Source organism: Acinonyx jubatus, chromosome A2 (assembly GCF_027475565.1).
Source record: "Acinonyx jubatus isolate Ajub_Pintada_27869175 chromosome A2, VMU_Ajub_asm_v1.0, whole genome shotgun sequence".
In the NCBI taxonomy this organism is placed as follows: Eukaryota; Metazoa; Chordata; class Mammalia; order Carnivora; family Felidae; genus Acinonyx; species Acinonyx jubatus.
In genome coordinates, this window is record NC_069383.1 from 112,515,314 (window position 1) to 112,529,782 (window position 14,469).

The following is a 14,469-nucleotide window of genomic DNA, read 5'->3' on the forward strand; positions in this document are numbered from 1 at the left end:
CTGCCCCCCTTAGCTGTCACCCTCTTCCCACATTCTTCCCAGCACAAAGCAACCACTAATCTACTTTCTATCTACAGATCTGCCTACTCGGGACATTTCATATAAATGGAATTCTACAATGTGTGGTCCTTTGAGATGCTTCTTTACCTTATTCCTTTTATTGCTGAAAAATATTGCATTGTATGAATATGCGACATTCTTATTCATCAGTTGGTGGATAGTAGTGCTTCTATGAACATTCAGACCTAAGTTTTTGAATGAACATATGTTTTCATTTCCCTAGGAGTGGAATTGCTGGGTCATATAGTAACTATGTTTAACCTTTTGAGAAGCTATCAGATTGTTTCCAAAGTGGCTGAATCATTTTACATCCCTACCAGCAGTCTCCACATGCTCACCAGCCCTTGTTATTATCTGACTTCTTAATTATACCCCTCCTCTGTGTGTAAAGTGGCATCTCTTTGTGGTTTTGATTTACATTTCCTTGATGACTATTTTTATCTAATAACCTTTTTTCATTAGCTTTCCTATCTATAACCTCCCAACCCAGGCTGCTGCCATCACATTTCATTATTTCCCACGTGCTTGCATTACTGAAAAGACTTCCATTTCCCCTCTAAAAACTGCTTTTCATCTACCATGGGGTGGAATTCCATATATCCCAACTCAAAATTATGTCCAAAGTATGATTAAATGGGTTCTGAATGAGGCCCCACGCATAAGAGAAGATATGTGCTTGAGCTTTGCAACTGCTGACCTAGCAACTTTGAGACTCTTTCTGCCTAAAACCAAGATTTTATTTTATTTTTTAATGTTTATTTATTTATTTGGCAGGGGGGGCAGAGAGAAAGGGCAAAAGAGAATCCCAGGCAGACTACGGAAGGGGAGGTTGGTGGGGTGGGGCTCAATCCCACCAACCGTGAGATCGTGACCTGAGCCGAAGTCGGACACTTAACCGACTAAGCCACCCAGGCGCCCTAAGACTTTTTTTTGTTTGTTTGTTTTTATTTAGTTTTGAAAAGAGAGAGACAGAGCATTAACAGGGGAGTGGCAGAGAGAGGGGAAGACACAGAATCTGAAGCAGGTTCCAGGCTCTGAGCTGTCGGCACAGAGCCCAACACTGGGCTTGAACCCACAAGCTGTGAGATCATGACCTGAGCTGAAATTGGATGCCCAACTGACTGAGCCACCCAGGTGCCCCAAGACTTTATTCTTAAAAAGGAAAAAGGAGAAAGGAAGGAAAGGAGAGAGATAAAGAGAAAGGAAAAAAGGAAGCAGGCAGGCAGCTTGGCTTTTCACTGGCTGTGTGACCTCGGACTTGGTTGTCCCAGGTCCTCACACAGGTGCCCCACCCATCAGGCCATGCCTGGTGCCTCTTCACTCATCTGCACCTTTGCATGCACTTTTCCCTCTTCTTGGAGTGACCATCCCCGTCCTTGTTTGTCACCTAGCAAGTTCTTATTCTTTTATTTAACTTTATTAAGAAAACTTTCAAAGACAGGCAAACAATGAATAGTACAATGAACCCAAGTCAACAATCACCGACTTGCGGTCAGTCTTGCTCACCTGTACTTGCCCTCCACTCCCCAAGCCCTCAAACTGGATCCATTTGAGGTAAATACAAGAGAGCAGGCATTATTTGTCCATTTTGACTTTTTTTTCCTGATCAAATGCTCCTTTTTTATTAAGATGACATTCACATAATAAAATTAACCAGAGTTTTAAAGGGAACAACTCAATGTCATTTGGTACATTTGCAGTATTGTGGAACCACTGTCTCTGTCCGGTTTGAAAAGTTTCACCACCCCAAAAAGAAAGCCCAGAGCCATTCAGCACTAGCTCTCCATTCCCCTTCCACCCTCTGCTAATCACATTCTGGGCCCTGTCTCTATGTATTTACCTATGCTGGATGTTTCATTTAAACTGGAATCATCAGGACAATGAATAAAGCACCAGAGTGGGGTGGGGGTGAAATAGAATCATCCAATAGGTGACTTTTTGTGCCTGGCTACTTTCAGTTAGCATAATGTTTAAAAAGTTCATTCACTGGGCGCTTGGGTGGCTCAGTTGGTTGAGCAACCCAACTCTTGATTTAGGCTCAGGTCATGATCCGAGGGTCATGGGGTCGAGCTCCTCGTCGGGCTCCTTGCTAACCTGCTTGGTATCCTCTCTCTCTCTCTCTCTCTCTCTCTCTCTCTCTCTCTGTCCCTCCCCTGCTTACTCTCCCTCTAAAATTACCAAAAAAAAAATTTTTTTTAAGTTCATGTTGTAGAATGTGTCATCACTTCATTCCTTTTTATGCCTGAATAACATTCTGCTGTATGAATAGACCACAATTTGTTTATCCAATCATCAGCCAAACTTGGGTTTTTTCCACCTTTTGGCTGTTCAGAATCCTGCTATAAACGTGTATGTACATGTACTTATTTGGGTATCTGTTTTCAGTTCTTTTGGTGTCTACACCTAGGAGTAGAATTCCTGGGTCATATGGTAATTCTGTGTGTAATTTTTCCAAGTCTTAAGCCACCACTCCTCTGTGAAGCCTGTCCTGACTCCCCCTCGTACATTCAGATGTCCCTGCCTTTGTGGCTGTCTCTGTTGCAGCACCTGCGTCACTGAATGGCTTCTCTTGGTTTATGTGTGGTTTTACCATACCACTCCCCTTCTCCTGGTGACTGAATCTGCTTTCATGAAACACTCACTCCATTCTCGCTCCCCATAGTTAGAGTAGACTAACCCCACATGACCCCTGGCCCAAAAGATGGACAAGTGATCTAGTCAGGCTGTTCAGAGTCGGCCCTGAGGCTCTTGCTGACTGTGTTGGGAAAGAAGGACTCTTCCCCCAGCTTTGCTACCCACACAAGTTCTGTGTGCCCAGAGTTGCCCCAGGCACAGCCTGTCTAACAAACATGAGGTCAAGAGGGAGGAAGGCAAAGCCAAGACATGAAGACAGGAGATAAGTTCCTTATGAAACCAGTTTGACTCCTGGATGCAGCCATGCTTAAAGCCATTTCATCTCTTGAACCTCACAATGGCATGAGCCGCTAAATTTCCTTTATTGCTAAGGCTTTTTGAGTTGGGTTTTCTTACTTGCAGCCAGGAGACAGATGTGATGGTTGACCCAGAAGGGATTGCCTGCTGATACCTTTACAGAACCACACCTCCCTGATTCAGCCATGCAGTCTGCATGAGAATCACCATTATTCTGAGTCTGGGACTGTCAGGCTTGGGACCTGAGACAGGGTCAGTCCTAGCTTTGGTGTCATAGAAGAAGGTAAGTGTGAAGTTCATAAGGGAGAGCTGTTGGCAGGGAGACCCCAGGCCAGCAAGGACAGGGGAGACAACACACACCACCGCACCGAGGGTGTGGGCCCCAGCTGTTCCTGCGGTCAACACACGCTATCCTCGCCATGGTCTGACATGTCAGATGTGCCAATATAATTCCAACTAATCCCCCCTTTTGGCCTGATCTAACCTGTCTATTCATGTGTCTCCCACAAGCCCCTTAAAACATAAACCACTTCTGGGGCATCTGAATGGGTCAGTCAGTTAAACGTCTGACTGTTGGTTTTGGCTCAGGTCATGATCTCAGTTTTGTGAGTTTGAGCCCCGCATCGGGCTCTGTGCTGACAGTGCGGAACCTGCTTGGGATTTCTCTCTTCCTCTCTCTCTGCCCACCCCACCTCCAACTCACGCTGTCTCTCTCAAAATAAATAAACTTACACACATACACACACACCACCTCTCATTTCCTTCTGTGCCCTTAACACCAGCACAGCATTTTGCTAGGACACCTGCATGGACACACAGCTGACTTTGTCCAGTGCTATCTCATTCTAGGAGCTAAGTTATTATTTGTATCATCTTGTTTAATCCTCCCAGTATTCCTATTAGATGCAAGTAGACAGAACTATGTGAAATTTCCAATACTCAACTGAGTTTTGCCCAACAAACTCAGCAATTTCATGTGGCCCAATCTAATATATAAGGTATCTCGCTAATGAAGCAAGGGAGATTTTGGAGTCTTGCCCAACATAAGCCAGGTAGAAAACGGTGGAATCAATGGGCAAGGTGAGGCCTTGATTTTTAGATAGCAGGAGGGAGTGAGGAGAAGAGAAACAGGAGAGGAGAGCCACATAACAGAGCCACAGTCCCTGCCTGTCTGCCTTCTGCTCAGTGGGCAGCTGACAGCAGAGGTGGCCAAGGGCCCTGAGGTGCAACACACACACCAGGGCCACAAGGAATTGCCACAGGTTCACCACGGGGCCATCTCACTGCTTTCCACAAGGCTCAGCCCAGACTGGTGACAGCATCTCTGCCACTCTGGGAGTGTGCAGCAGGTCACACTCAAGGCCTGGTTCATCCTGCAAAGCCTGGTGGTCAGCACAGAGAACAGAAGCAGGGTCTCCGGGGAATAGTCTCTGTGAAGTCACTTGATGTGGGCAGAGCCTGCAGCCTGCCTTCCGCCCAAGTCCGACTCCCTGTGACCTCAGGCAAATCACTTCATTTCTCACTGCCTCTTTGACGCAGCTGGAAAATGGAGATAATAATACACCAGCCTCATGAGGTGATGAGGGGTTCATGAGTTAATGCATCAAAGTAAACAGAACAGAATCTGACACATAGTACAGGCTCGATTCATGTAAACTAGTGTTGCTATTATTTGGAAGCCCTGCTCCCACTTGCTACAGCCACCTGCTGTCACCTCCACACCTTTGCACATGTTGTTCCCACTGGTTCTCTGTCCCTCTGTCCACTTAGGAAATTTCTAGCCTTCCTTCAAGAGTGCCTCTTCTCAGAAGTCCTCCTTGACCAACGCTTCTCCTCTTACCACCTCCCCCATACAGACCAGCAAAGTGGTCTTCAGTCCCTTTTCTAAGTATCCATTCTAGCACCAGCTAGGCTGGGCCTCTGTAACAGCTACACAGTGAGTTTGGTGGTGCATTTACGCATCTGTCAGCACTCCCAAGTCTATGAGGAGAACAGGGAGGGGCTGTGTTCCTCTCCTCAGGGACCCCACAGCCCCTCGATGGATACATGATGGCTGGGGCCCCAGGATCCTACAACACATATCCCATGAGGGCACTTCAGGATGTGCTGCCAGCTCCGGAACCAGAGGTATCTAGGGTGAAATGGTCAGTGATTGAACTAGAAATCTCCCAGTTATGGCACAAATACAAGAGGAGATTGAGTCTGGAGGGAGGCCGGTATGCAATGGGTTCCCACACTTCAGACCCAGCTCCCTGGTGCCATCCATCAGAGAACTGCAAACTGACTTACAGTGGCCTCCCCAAAGGAATTTGGAAACATCGTGCACCCTCTCACACAATTTGAAGTTGACATCTACAATGTTTTAAAGTTTAGTCAGACGTAAAGAATGTGCTTTCCAGGATATTTAATTTTTAAGTATGTATGTATGTATTTTATTTTTAGAGAGTGTGAGCAGGGGAGAGGGACAGAGGGAGAGAGAGAGAATCTTAAGCAGGCTCCACGCTCAGTGCAGAGCTGGACATGGGGCTCGATCCCACGACCCTGGGATCATGACCTCAGCCCAAATCAAGTGTTGGATGCTCAACCGACTGAGATACACAGGTGCCCCAGGATATATTAAATATTGGCATTGTGTTTCATCACTATTGGTAATATTTCCAGTGAATCTAAAAAGCATACTGATTGGATACCCCAAATCACCCACATAAAAAGTACATGAATAAGCTCTTCTTTATTTATGAAGTTTTATTTACTTCATTGCTCTTTAAACATTTTTTAAATTTCTTATCCTTTTTTTTTTTTTTAGTAATCTCTACATTCAACATGGGCCTCCAACTCATGACATTGAGATCAAGAGTTGTGTGCTCTTCCCACTGAGCCAGCCAGGTGTCCCTTACCTCATTATTCTTGAATATGTTGACTATTCAAAATAATGAATATTTTGAAACTTGAATTCAGTTCCACAGTCCCCACAAAGTTTCAGCCTCGGGTAACATAGTCTTACACCTGATCACATGATCCTACTTCTCTGTACCAAAACTACAAAATAAAGTAGTTTCAAAAGTTTGTAAAGTAAAGTGAAGTTTCAAAAATGTTAAATGTTCTGTGGGGGTGCCTGGGTGGCTCAGTGGGTTAAGCGTCCAACTTTGGCTCAGGTCATGATCTCATGGTTCACGTCAGGCTCTAGGCTAACAGCTCAGAACGTAGAGCCTGCTTCGGATTCTGTCTCCCTCTCTCTGCCCCTCCCCTGCTCATGTTCTGTCTCTCTCTCTCTCAAAAATATTAAAAATTTTTTTTAAATAAAATGTTCTGTGGCCATAAGTGTTTAACAAATGTTATTTTGGGAGTTCCAGGGTGGATCAGTTGGTTGAGCGTCCAACTCTTGATTTCAGCTCAGGTCATAATCCCAGAGTCATGGGATTGAGGCCAGCATCGGGCTCTGTGCTAAGTGTGACACCTGCTTAAGATTCTCTCTCTCTCTCTCTCTCTCTCTCTCTCTCTCTCTCCCCCTCCCTCCCTCTGCCCCTCTTCCCCACTCACCCTCTCTCTCCCTCTCTAAAATAAAATTTAAAAATTTTTTTCATGTTATTTCAGAAAGTTAACATTACAAATATTATTACTATGCAGCTGATCAAAACACTATGTGTTGATAAATATTTATTAAGCAAAATGTTACTTGAATGTATTTTTAATGAGCTGATTAGATCACCCTGGTTTTGTGTACCAGTGGATAAATATTCCTTATATCTATGATGAGACAGTGTTCAGCTTCATCTCTTCGTGTTCTCATTTTTACAGGTATAAACACTCAGAGGTCTTGTCACATAAATAGGCGACAGAAAAGAAGGAGTAGTATTGGAGTAACGTAACTCTAAAATTATTTTAACTTCCTTTTGCGTTTTATGCCAACATTAATAGTAATCCATCATCAGGCCTTATTTTTTGTTGCAACCAGGTGATAGGTAAATACGCATTCATTATACTGGTTCCTCTGTTTTTGTGTGTGTTTCCCTTTTCCCATAGTAAAAGTTAAAAGAAATTATGCTTAATCTCTATTGGTCGACTAGAGGATTGGGCCCTCCTGCAATTTTGTTGCAAGCAAAACATGGGGGCTACTTGACTGGCAAGAGCCTTTCTCTCCCAGTCTTTGGAGCCCTTTAGAGCCCTTCTTCCTCTCCAGACAGAGAACAGGACTTCCGACTGGCCTTTTGTTGGCCTCGGTTGGGGGCATTTGCCTTTCCTTCCCAAAGCAACAAACTGCATTCTCAAAGAGTCAGTGGTCCATTTGAAGACTATGTTGGGTGACGAGGATGATCCCTATGGCCAAGGGCCTGGGAAAATGGATCAGGCCAAGAAGGACAAAAGAAAGATTCCGTCTCAGAATGCATTCTTTGCTCCCCTCCAGCCTCTCCCATGAGCTTTGCCTGGAACCTGGCACTTCCAATGCCTAGGGTCATTCACTTAAGAATGGTGAGGCTGGAACTCTCTCTATCCATCTTCTCAAATTACTTCAGCCCAGGAAAGCTTAGTGGATAAATTTCAATTAAAATAAAAGCAAACAACTAAATGTGGTCCTAGAATGGATCCTGATCATGGTTGGGGCAAGGAGAGGGAGCATGCTATAAAAGACCCCTTTGAGACAATTGGCAAGATTTGAATAAGGTTTTGCAGGTTAAGTAATGGAATTGCACCATGATTAAATCACCTGATCTTGAAAACTGTTGTGTAACCGAATGCCCTTGTTCTTGGGAAGAAGTCACTGAAGGTTATAGGGTTCAAGGGCGTCACGTCTGGAACTTACTCTCCGGTGCTTGGAGCGGGACTTGAATATGCAGAGAGTGGGTAAGAATGCTAAAATTTGGTGAATCAGTGTTACGAAGGGAGTCCAAGAGTCCTCTATACTATTCTCACAACTTCTCTGTAACTGAAAGGATTTCAAAACAAACTGATGCAGCAAGCCTGGTCTCTGTCGCCGCCTGGTTGTTTTTTCGGGGAACGCACCCTTCGTGTCCGAGTCCTTTAAACTCCCCTCCTCGGGCAGTGGCTCCTAATGTCCCTGGGTCCAGCCACACGCCAGCGACAGCCTCCCACCCAGGGCGTCCCTGGCTGTGCCGGTTTGATTTCTCAGCATGTTTAAGTCCGTCTGCCTCTGTGAACAGCTGCATGCATATTTCTTGTGCGAAACAATGTGAAGTCACATTAATCTTAGGTTTGAAAGAAGTCGGAATTTCAGAGCTTCCAACCCAGATCAGATACTTTCTACAACTAGAGAAACTGAGCCCGGAGAGGGCAAGAGATAGAGCACGACTAGAAAAAAAGGTCCTTTTCTCAGCAAGCGGCTGGTTCAAGCCCCACCGTCCACTCATTAGATTGGACCCTCAAATCTGGCCACGCCCCTAAAGTCTGGGTTCCCTCAAGGCGCTGACCTCACCCCCTACTCCCCACGTGCCTCGGCCCGCTGGCCTCAAACCCACTGCGCGCCTTCTCTCATCTTGGGTCTTTCGCCCACGCGGCCCTCCGCCCCGACCCCCAGAACATGAGTCCTCCCGCACGAGTCTCCCCAGGTTTGCATTCATCTATTTGTCGTTGCCTTGTGGCTGCGCACCCCACTCCCCCACTGGAATGGGGGCTCCTGTGGACAGGACCTGTCTGTCTGGTTTCCCAATGTGTCCACTGTGCCTGGCACAGAGCGGGGCCTTTGGCGAGGGCAGGAATGTTTGGGTCTGGTTCCTTTATCCCTCGTCCCAGCTTTGCTCCCAGGTGACCGTCCGCGAGGGAGTGTCCTTTCCCGAAGCTGTGTTTTCTGAGGAGCTCAAGGACCCCGAACGGGTTAATGGGGGTAGGCAAGGTGGTGGGGGGGGGGGCAGCTAATGGTGGCCCCGCCCTCTAGGGAGAGTGCTGCACTAATCGCGCGCAGCCGGAAGAGCGGAGCGAGGGGCACGGCGGGGCTCGCGCCGACCCCTGGCTGAAGGGCCGCAGAGCCTGGCCTGGGTCCCCTTCCAAGCTAGGAAGGTCCGTGCGGGCTGGAGAAGTCTTCGCGCGCAGCCTAAGCACTCCACCCCCAGCCCGCTTCCTTTCCGCGTCCACAGGCCAGACCCCGGCTCGTGCAGACGGTCCCACCTCGGGGACAATGGCAGAGGGCGAGCTGGAGCGGACGTGCGGACAATGGACCCCCGCCCACCCTGGCCGGCCAGCGTCCGGCCTTTCTCGGCCTGGGCGGGCGGGACGCAGACGGGGCGCGGGGGGCGCGGAGGTGGCGCTGCTTCAGGCCTCCCCTTACCCGGGCTCGGACCGGCTGAGAGCCAGAGCTCTGGTGTGGAGCGGAGAGCCTGGTGCCCGTGCCCTCCCCTGGGATGAGCCCTTGGTCCCTCCCACAGCGTTGTCCTGGGGTCTACCCGCGACCCGACTCCGCCCCCAGCGGTGCCCGCCTGGAGGCCTGGTTTTCACCCACCCCTTTTGTTTTAAAATGAAGATACAATTTATACAGAGGGAAATAGATCTCAAAGGTGAAGTTTGATGAGTTTTTACACGTATATATCCTGTAACCAACTCCCAGAACAAGATAGAACATTTCCAGCTTCCCAGAAAATTCCCTGGTGCCCCTTCCCAGTCAATCCCTGACCCCAACCCCAGACCCTGGCAGCCACTGATACTTTTTTTTTTTTTTCGGTCCCTACAGCTTTGCTTTCTCTAGAATGTCATATAATTGGAATCACACAGCGTGGAGACTTGAAACAGGGTTTGAGACTCACCCCATGTTATTGCGTCCATCAGTAGTGTGTTTCTTTTTATTCCATTGTAGGGCTTATACTTCCATTGGTTTGTCTGTTCACCAGTTGCAGGGCATCTGGATGGCTTCCAGTTGAGGGCAATTATTAATAGAGCTGTTATAAACATTTGTGTACAGGTTTTGAGTTTTTTTTTAATGTTTATTTTGGTGTGTGTGAGAGAGGCAGTGTGAGTGGGGGAGGGACAGAGAGAGGCACACACAGAATCTGAGGCAGGCTCCAGGCTCTGAGCTGTCCGCACAGAGATCAAACTCGTGAACCATGAGATCATGACCTGAGCTGAAGTCAGAGGCTTAACTGACTGAGCCACCCAGGCGCCCCGTGTACAGGTTTTTGTATGGATGTGTGTTAGGTTGCATAAGTTCTACTTTGACTTTTTAAGAAACTACTGAGTGGGTTTTTAGAGGGGCCACACCATTTCACACACAGACTTCCAGCCGTGTAGGAGAGTTCCCATTGCCCCAGCCCTTGTCATCTCTTGGTGTCAGTCGTAAATTTCAGCCATTCCAGTGGGTGTGGAATCATCTTAATCATGTTTTTTAATTTTTAAAAGTTATTTATTTTGATGGGGGAGGGGCAGAGAAAGGGGGTGAGAGACAATCTCAAGCAGGCTCCATGATGTCAGCTTAGAGCCACAAGTGGGCTTGAACTCACAAACCATGAGATCATGACCTGAGCCAAAATCAAGAGGCAGATGCTTAACCAACTAAGCTACCCAGGCACCCCTCAAGAGAGTGTTTATTGACTAAACAAAAGAGCAAACACCCAGAGCACCCCTCACCTTTAGTATGTCCCAATGAAAGGAAGTCCCAATGGTTTCCCAGCCTTCCAAGTACTGTTTAGGTACAGGTATGGGCCCTGGGGCCAGAGTCAGCCCACATGCACACCTTAGTGGACTGATGGCTGTCCCCTCAGTCCTTGAACCTTCCTGTGTTCCAGTCATTCCCAGACTGCCAGCCCACAGGGGAAGGAGCTGGTACCCCAGGTCAAGAGAGAGGGGACTGGGGTTCAACCTGAGTCCTACCTGTTTGGCCATTCAGCCTCCCTTTCAAATAAAGAGCCTGTCTTGGTCCACTCAGGCTGCTATAACAGGATACCATGGACTATGTGCCTTATGAACAACAGGCATTAGTTCTGGAAGCTGGGAAGATTTGGTGTCTGGTAAAAGCCTACTTCCTAGTTCATACATGGCTGCCTTCTCAATGTGCCTTCACAGAGCAGGAGGGACAAGGACATTTTCTCGTGTCTCTTTCTCTTTTTTTAAGTTTATTTATTTATTCTGAAAGAGCACGCACAAGCCAGGGAGGGACAGAGAAAAACAGATCGTGACCTGAGCCGAAATCAAGAGTTGGATGCTTAACCGACCTAGCCACCCAGGTGCCCCTAGTGTCTCTTTTATAAGGGCACTAATCCTATTCATGAGTGCTCCTCCTCCGTGAGCTAATCACATCTCAAAGGCCCTATCTCCTATATCACATTGGGAGTTACGATCTAACATATGAACCTGCGGTGGACACATTCAGTCTACGGCAGCGCCTCTGGAAGAATCATTGATAGACGAATGGGGAAAGAGGCAAATGAACACAGGTGCTGGGTTTAGAAGCCCACGCACCTGGCAGGGCCTCTCATGGCTGGACCACTGGGGGCCACCCCCTGAGTCCATGGGGCATCTGCAGGCTTGGCTCTGCTTCTGATGCCCCTTGTGACCTGAATTTTGGAAGATGGGGCAGTGTTGCTAAAAGGCGCCTGCTCGCCTTCAACAACACACCTACTGTGTGTTGAGCACTCTCTGGCACAGGGCACACAACCCTTGCTCTGGTGAAGGTCACAGTATGGCAGGAGAGCCCTCTGGTTGGGGAGGGCGTCTTTGAAGGGGGTGTTTGAGCAGGGAATGGAGTCCGTGGGGAGGTGTGGAGAGAGGGCACACAGGCAGCCAGAACAGGAAGGCTAAGGCCCGCTAAGGCGTGGGAACACTCTCTGTGCACGCGAGTACCAGGGAGAAGGCAGGCGCTGCTGGAGCAGAGAGCAAAGGGGAGAGCAGGAGATGGAACTGGGGGCCGGGGTGGGGGGGGCGGTCAAGGGGGTTGGATGGCGTTTTAGTCGGCTCCAGCTGCCCTAATAAAGTACCACAGCTCACCCACAGAAATTTCTTTTCTCACAGTCCTGGAGGCCAGAAGTCCAAGATCAATGTGTTGGCAGGTTTGGTTTCTTGTGAGGTCTCTCTGCTTGGCCTGCAGGTGGCCACCTTCTTGCTCTGTCCTCACACGGTCTTTCCTCTGTGTGCGGCCACGTTTGTATCCTAATCTCTTCTTATGAGGACACTAGTCCTCTCAGCGTAGGGCCCACCCATATGACCTCATTTTAACTCAGTCACCACCTCTGGAATTAGCCCTCTCTCCAATTACAGTCATATGCTGAGGTGGTGGGGGTTAGGACTTCAGCACATGAATTTTGGGGGCTCATAATTTGGCACAGAACAGATGGCTTTTGCTCCCAAGGACGTGGGGGCCTGGGTGAGGCACGATGAGCAAGAACAGACAAGATCTGATTTACATGTTAATAGGATCCCTCTGGCGCCAAGGCTAAGGGAAGAATAGACTCCAGAGGAGAAGGGGTCACCAGGGAGGAAGCTGCTGCAGGGTCCTGGCTAGAAACTGGTGGTAGGACAAGTGGGCAGGGGTCAGACTCTTGATATGTTTGGGAGGTGGAGCCAGCACATTTCTTGAGGGGTAGATGGGGGAGGTGGGGGGAGAAGAGGAGATGAGGGGGACTGGGGTGCGGGCCTAAGCCCCTGGCTGAAGGAGAGGCCCCAGCTGCTTCGGGCATGATTGCTTATCCACCAAGTGCCTACCGGGTGCAGCTCAGCCCCTGTGGGTGACGAGGGCGAAGCCTGGAGGCAAGCGCCCAGGCCACAGGGCATGCTGACTTGGCCCTTCTGGTTCTCTGGCCCTTCCTCCTGGCAACAGAGCCTGAGCCCCCACTTGGACAAACATCTTGCGGCCGTTTCCGCCTCGCCTGCCTGGAGCCCCAGCCTGGCCTGAACAAACACTCAGGACCTGTGCTTCCGGCTTCAGCTCTGGGAAAAGCCCAACCAGGGGCTGTCGAGGTCAGCCCTGGAGAGAAGAGGGAAGGAGGAGGCACCCAGGCCCTACATGGGGCCAAGCCTGCCCTGGGGGTCCCCTGCCTCTTCTGGAGCCACCAGAACAGTGCTTGGGCTTCAGCGTCCCCATCCCTCAGATGGGCCTAAGGTGGGTGTACCACCTGAGAGGACTATGGGGAATGGGGCCTAACTACACCCCCCTCAGAAGACTATGGGGGATGGGGCCTAACTATACCCCCTCAGAGGACTATGGGGTATGGGGCCTAACTCCCCCCCCCTCAGAGGACTATGGGGGATGGGGCCTAACTACAACCCCCTCAGAGGACTATGGGGGATGGGGCCTAACTACACCCACCTCAGAGGACTATGGGGGATTGGGGCCTAATTACACCCCCCTCAGAGGACTATGGGGGATGGGGTCTAACTACACCCCCTCAGAGGACTATGGGGGATGGGGCCTAACTATACCCCCTCAGAGGACTATGGGGGATGGGGCCTAACTACACCCCCCTCAGAGGACTATGGGGGATGGGGCCTAACTACACCCCCCTCAGAGGACTATGGGGGATGGGGCCTAACTACACCCCCCTCAGAGGACTATGGGGGATGGGGCCTAACTACACCCCCCTCAGAGGACTATGGGGGATGGGGCCTAACTACACTCACTCAGAGGACTATGGGGGATGGGGCCTAACTACACCCACTCAGAGGACTATGGGGCATGGGGCCTAACTACACCCCCCTCAGAGGACTATGGGGGATGGGGCCTAACTACACCCCCCTCAGAGGACTATGGGGGATGGGGCCTAACTACACCCCCCTCAGAGGACTATGGGGGATAGGGCCTAACTACACCCACTCAGAGGACTATGGGGCATGGGGCCTAACTACTCCCCCCTCAGAGGACTATGGGGGATGGGGCCTAACTACACCCACCCAGAGGAGTATGGGGGATGGGGCCTAACTACACCCCCCTCAGAGGACTATGGGGTATGGGGCCTAACTACACCCCCCTCAGAGGACTATGGGGGATGGGGCCTAACTACACCCACCCAGAGGAGTATGGGGGATGGGGCCTAACTACACCCCCCTCAAAGGACTATGGGGGATGGGGCCTAACTACACCCCCCTCAGAAGACTATGGGGGATGGGGCCTAACTACTCCCCCCTCAGAGGACTATGGGGCATGGGGCCTAACTACACCCCCCTCAGAAGACTATGGGGGATGGGGCCTAACTACTCCCCCCTCAGAGGACTATGGGGCATGGGGCCTAACTACTCCCCCCTCAGAGGACTATGGGGCATGGGGCCTAACTACACCCCCCTCAGAAGACTACGGGGGATGGGGCCTAACTACACCCACCTAGAGGAGTATGGGGGATGGGGCCTAACTACACCCCCCTCAGAGGACTATGGGGGATGGGGCCTAACTACTCCCCCCTCAGAGGACTATGGGGTATGGGGCCTAACTACACCCCCCTCAGAGGACTATGGGGGATGGGGCCTAACTATACCCACTCAGAGGACTATGGGGGATGGGGCCTAACTACACCCACTCAGAGGACTATGGGGGATGGGGCCTAACTACAC